Source organism: Corvus brachyrhynchos, unplaced genomic scaffold, assembly GCF_000691975.1.
Source record: "Corvus brachyrhynchos isolate BGI_N302 unplaced genomic scaffold, ASM69197v1 scaffold101, whole genome shotgun sequence".
Taxonomy (NCBI): domain Eukaryota; kingdom Metazoa; phylum Chordata; class Aves; order Passeriformes; family Corvidae; genus Corvus; species Corvus brachyrhynchos.
In genome coordinates, this window is record NW_008237239.1 from 10,727,811 (window position 1) to 10,732,728 (window position 4,918).

The window sequence follows — 4,918 nt, forward strand, 5'->3', positions numbered from 1 at the left end:
GGGAGCGAAGCGCCGGGCGGTAAAGCCCGTGGGGCGTTCTCGGTGCGCAGGTAAAAGGAACGTAGTGCGAGAGCCAAGTAAAACAGCGACAAGTTCAAATTGCGTGGCTTAATTATTAAAGCACCATATTGGGGAAGGAGGAAAGTTACATTATTTGTCTATCTTGAGCCCTTGAGGGAACCGAGAAGTCGGAAGCAGCTTTAGCTTGGGCAACACCGCTGGGATCGCAGGGACGGATTCCTCCACGGCGGCTCTGGAGGCTGAACGCAGCACACTGAGGAAGAAGGCGAACTGACCCTGATCCTCACTCCGAAATCCATTAGAATTTTTTTTTCTCCTTTAACTGAAAAGCCACCGATATCCTTAAATATTTCTTGAACACTGAGCCGAGAAGTGACTAGACCTGCGGGTTTTTTTAACTAGAACTAGATGTAATCTCTTACCTTTGAAAGTATATTGGTCTTAATCAAGAATGGAATTAAAAAAAAAAAAAGAGAGAGAGATATACGAGCTCATCTTTCCCATATTTGATTTCCTCCCCATGTCTTCAAGAACTGGAGGAGATGGGAAGTGATCTTTTGGTGCTTGTTCAGAATAGCTTTATGGCCCTTTAAAGATTGAGAATTTCCCCTTTATATTTTTAAATGCATTTTTAATCAGACCTTCTGGTCTAAATGACTGTACAATGTATCTCAGGTTACAAATGAAAGCACTTCTTAGCAACAAGTCACTTCTGAAACCAGAAAAAATCAGGCCAGCTTGTCCTGCTCTCAGCTGTTCAGCACTATTTTCATACCAGAGTTTTCATTTGGTGGGGGATTTTAGCAGAGCTCAGATTTAGTCTAATGAGCTGTCAATTATTTTAAGCTTTGATTTTTAATACCTTCATTTGGCCTTTTAGTTATTTTCTTCCCTGAGATCATCACTTGTGTTATTTTTGGCCAGCATTTTAGACCTCACTGTTTCCTTAATAAGGTGATTTTATTATCTCTTTACTTACTTCTGCTCTGACCCACTGGCCAAGGCACATAGGGGGTGTAATACTGGGGCTCCACGGTGAGGGAGAGTTAATAGAGATAAAAGCAGCCCAATCTGGTAAACATAAAGGTAAGTGAAAACAGATAATAACAAGAGCTGCTGTCTGGGAAATCCTGACCCGAAGGCAGCTGGCAGAGAAATTCAGGCAGAAGAAAAAAGGATATTTTCAAATGCCAGAGCTGGTCAGAGCTGGCTGAATCCACATTCACTTAGCAATCAAGATACTTTGCCAAGCTGAGGCACACCAGCAAAACAAACAAATGGCTCTGGGGACCTGAGAGAGAAGACACCTGGAACTGGGCAGATCCAGATGCGATTAAGGTTCCCTTTTTGACAGGGCAAACACAAGTGTGAAGGACTTACCTCCTACAGAGCATATGCTGGGTTGCTTGTTTGGTTTTTGTTTTGTTCTTTTTCTTCACTTGTTTTGATATGTGTTTAAAGGTAACGCAAATGGGTTTTAATTTAAACCTCTCTACACCTTCTCTTTCAAACTTCTCTAGTAGAGACCTCTCCCACTGTTTCAGGTTTGGTCTTCCCCAGGCTCAAGTCTGAGTGTTTTGGGCAGCTCTTTCTAGATTGGTGTTTCTGGCTCTGACCACCTAGGATATGCTGAGGTGGGACAGAAAAGAGAGGAGGGGAATTATAAGTGTAAAAGAGCTCAGTTTGGGGCAAATACAAATCCCAGTTGTTCTGTTATCCTACTATAACCTATAGGCAGAAGCACAAGTCAACCAATTCCAAGTTACTCCATGTGATAAAAGAGATGCCAGAAAACAGAGGCTGTGGGGGGAAAATGGTTTTTTTCCACTTGCAGAGTTTTGACATTGGCCCTTTACAATTAAATAAACTAATATTGTTATTTTGATTTGTGGCTCAGAGAACTGAATTAGTGATTACATTAACAAGCAATAGCAATGCAGCCATATGCCTCACAGGATAAACCAATCCTGTTTGGTTTTACAACTGCATTTTAGTTTCAATTTTTCAAATTCCATAACCTGGCGTAGCCAAATATGTAATATTTTTCAACCTTATTGTTATCCTTATTCTCATATCATTAAAAATTTTTAGAAAATATCAGCCCTCCAATACAGTCATGGTTTTGGCCAGGTTGAAAGATGACCATTTATTCTGAGATGATTTCCAGTACTTTCCCCTCTTTCACTCAAACAGCCATATTGTGCATCTCATATATGCCTGTGTGACATTGTCCAGCAGGTGTCCAAGTTCAGTCCAAGGGAGCCAGGTGCAAAAGGAACACCAGCAGAAGGTGAACATAAGAAAGAGATGGTGTCAAAAATAGAGTGCGCCAGTGGTTCGTCAGAAAACAGTGAGAAGATTCCATACTAGGAAATACTTCCGTCCCTTGAGCGGGCTGACAAATTTTTCTCCTAAGCAAATTTAAGATGAAGGGGAATTTTGATATTGTGGATTGGACAAGATAACCTTTAGAGGTGCCTTCCAACCCAAACTATGCTATGATTCTATGATTAAGAAGCAGATGAGGTAGTTACTTGGGAAGAAGTGTGGATGGCTACATAAAAGAGAGAGACAGGCAGGGAATTGGCTTTCCCTTGTCCAGAAGCAGGGCCATTTGGCTTCATGAAATGGGCAAAGCATGAAGGGGAAAACTCCAGTTTAAATACAGAGAAGGGTGCATATGAGTCACTTCTCTTAGCTACTAGCCACTGGTTTTCAAGAGTGTTTTTAAGTGCTGAACAGTTCAGCCTGTGGTGTTCACCCAGGACACATGGGCAGGAAGACGGGGCTGGGGATGCAGTCAGGCTTGTCAGCCCCGATCTGCCATTGCCACCCCCCATGCCCCTTAGTGCCACCCCTGTGCCATGTGCCCACCGGCGCAGCGGTGAGGCTGACTTTCCAGGCAAAACTGGGCTATGTGTTGGCAGCTGGTTTATTGTCCTGCAGGCAGATGTTGGCAAGGGCCTGCTCTGCATATGCCCACAGCTGGCTGTGGAGAGCCAGCCATGGGCTGTGGGACTCAGAGGCTCTGCACTTGCAGAGAGGAGAGGGAAGCCTGTCACCCGAGGGCTGTGATCCTGCACTACCAGACTGCTGCAGTTCAGTCTGCAGCTCCATCACCAGGACAAATTGTCAAAGCTTTCAGAAAACCTAACCAAATTATCAGACAATCCTCCTTCAGATACATTTCTACTGACAATCCCAAAGATATTGAAGAAAAAAAGCATGTTTTTCCAATATAAAAAGCATTGCAAAACTCTGTCCCTACTAGGTTCATTTGTAATTCCATCTATTTTTTAAAAAATTCCTGCTTTTTAAAAAATTCCTTTGCCACTATATAACTCTATTATAAACAATTATCCAGACACATACTACCACTTTTTCTGAAGACACTTCACTATTACGCTTGTCTTCAAACACCTGGCACAGCAGCCTCTGTATTAAAAGCACAGTGACTCCTGGAGGCCTTGCAAGCCAGCCTATTCTGGCTGGGATTCTCCCAACTTCTGAACTTCTTGGCTGGAGAAAAGTCACTCCTTACCTTGTCTTTGTGCTGAAAAAAGGAGGGAATGACTGTTCTAGATAACCAGCAGTTTCTAATTACATCCAGAACTCCACGATGTGCTCACCAGTTCTTTTATTTCATTTGTGATAATATGTCAGTCACCCAATGTGCAGTTCCATTTCTAAAAATTTGGGGGATGAAGCCTCATTCTTAGCAAGTACCTTTGTATTTTGAAACAAGAGCAGCAGCCATGATGGTGTGCATTGTAAGCAGCGTGTGTTATCACACTGCAGCTCAGCAAAGTTTTTCAAGTAATGGCAGGAACAACACATGCTGGCGTCTTCTGATTACACAGAAGACCTAGTTTTCATGAGTACTCAAATATCATCCAGTGGATATACAAACAGATGGCCAATCTGGTTCACTCTCTACTTATCAATAAAGGACTAAAGGCAAAATACACAGCATCATATGAGATGGTAGGAAGGCCATAAACTGAACTGCAGGCAAACCTGCCCTTCACCTGGCAGCTTTCCTGGGCAGGGCTTTATTTTAGCAGAAACAAGAATAAGGTTGTGCGTTACTTGGCCAGCTGAAGGTAGAGCCTTGTGTCAGTCAAATGAAATGGCTGGTAATGTGGATCTGTATACTCAGAGCCCAGCTCAGCAGAGCACCAGGTAGGAATCACTGCTGAGATGTTGAGTACCTTCAGATCTTTAAAGCCGGCGGGCTGGGAGCAGGGGTTAGTCTTTGCTAGTCCACTTAATCTTTTTAGCTCTTCCTATTTTCTTAATTTTGCGCTTTACTGCTTCTATGATCTCTGCCTCTTCTGCTCACCACCATTTCCACAAGCATGAAATGCTAAGCATGGAGACTGACTCGGAAATAAAAATTAAAAACCTGTCATAATCAGAATTAGCAGGATAAGACCAAAAGAAGTTTTCAGCTGTCACACTTTGGCCAGCCCTGCTCTCTGGAACAATCTCCCTGCTTTTCCTGGGACATTTCAGTCTGTCATTTCTTCCTTCAAATCATGCCTGAGAGCCCCTCTTTCCCATTCAGATCTCGATTGGCTTTCTCAGTGAAATGGCTGTGGCTCCATGTGCAGATGGAGTGATACAAAACATAAGTGCCCTACCTGGATCTAGGACAATGGTGGCCTTTAAAGAAATGGCAAGCCAGTTATCTTCAGAGTGCTGAGCTATACCTGTGGTAGCACTTAACCTTTACTTCCCCAATCACACAGGTACAATAGTTAGAGCTTGCTGATTTTGTTACTTCTTTAGAAGAAGTTTCCTTAAAATAGCCTAGCCACAAGGGCATAATGAGGTGCACAGCTGGGCAAAGCTTTCTGAGCAGCGGGAGGAAAAAGAAAGAACATATGTGGGACCA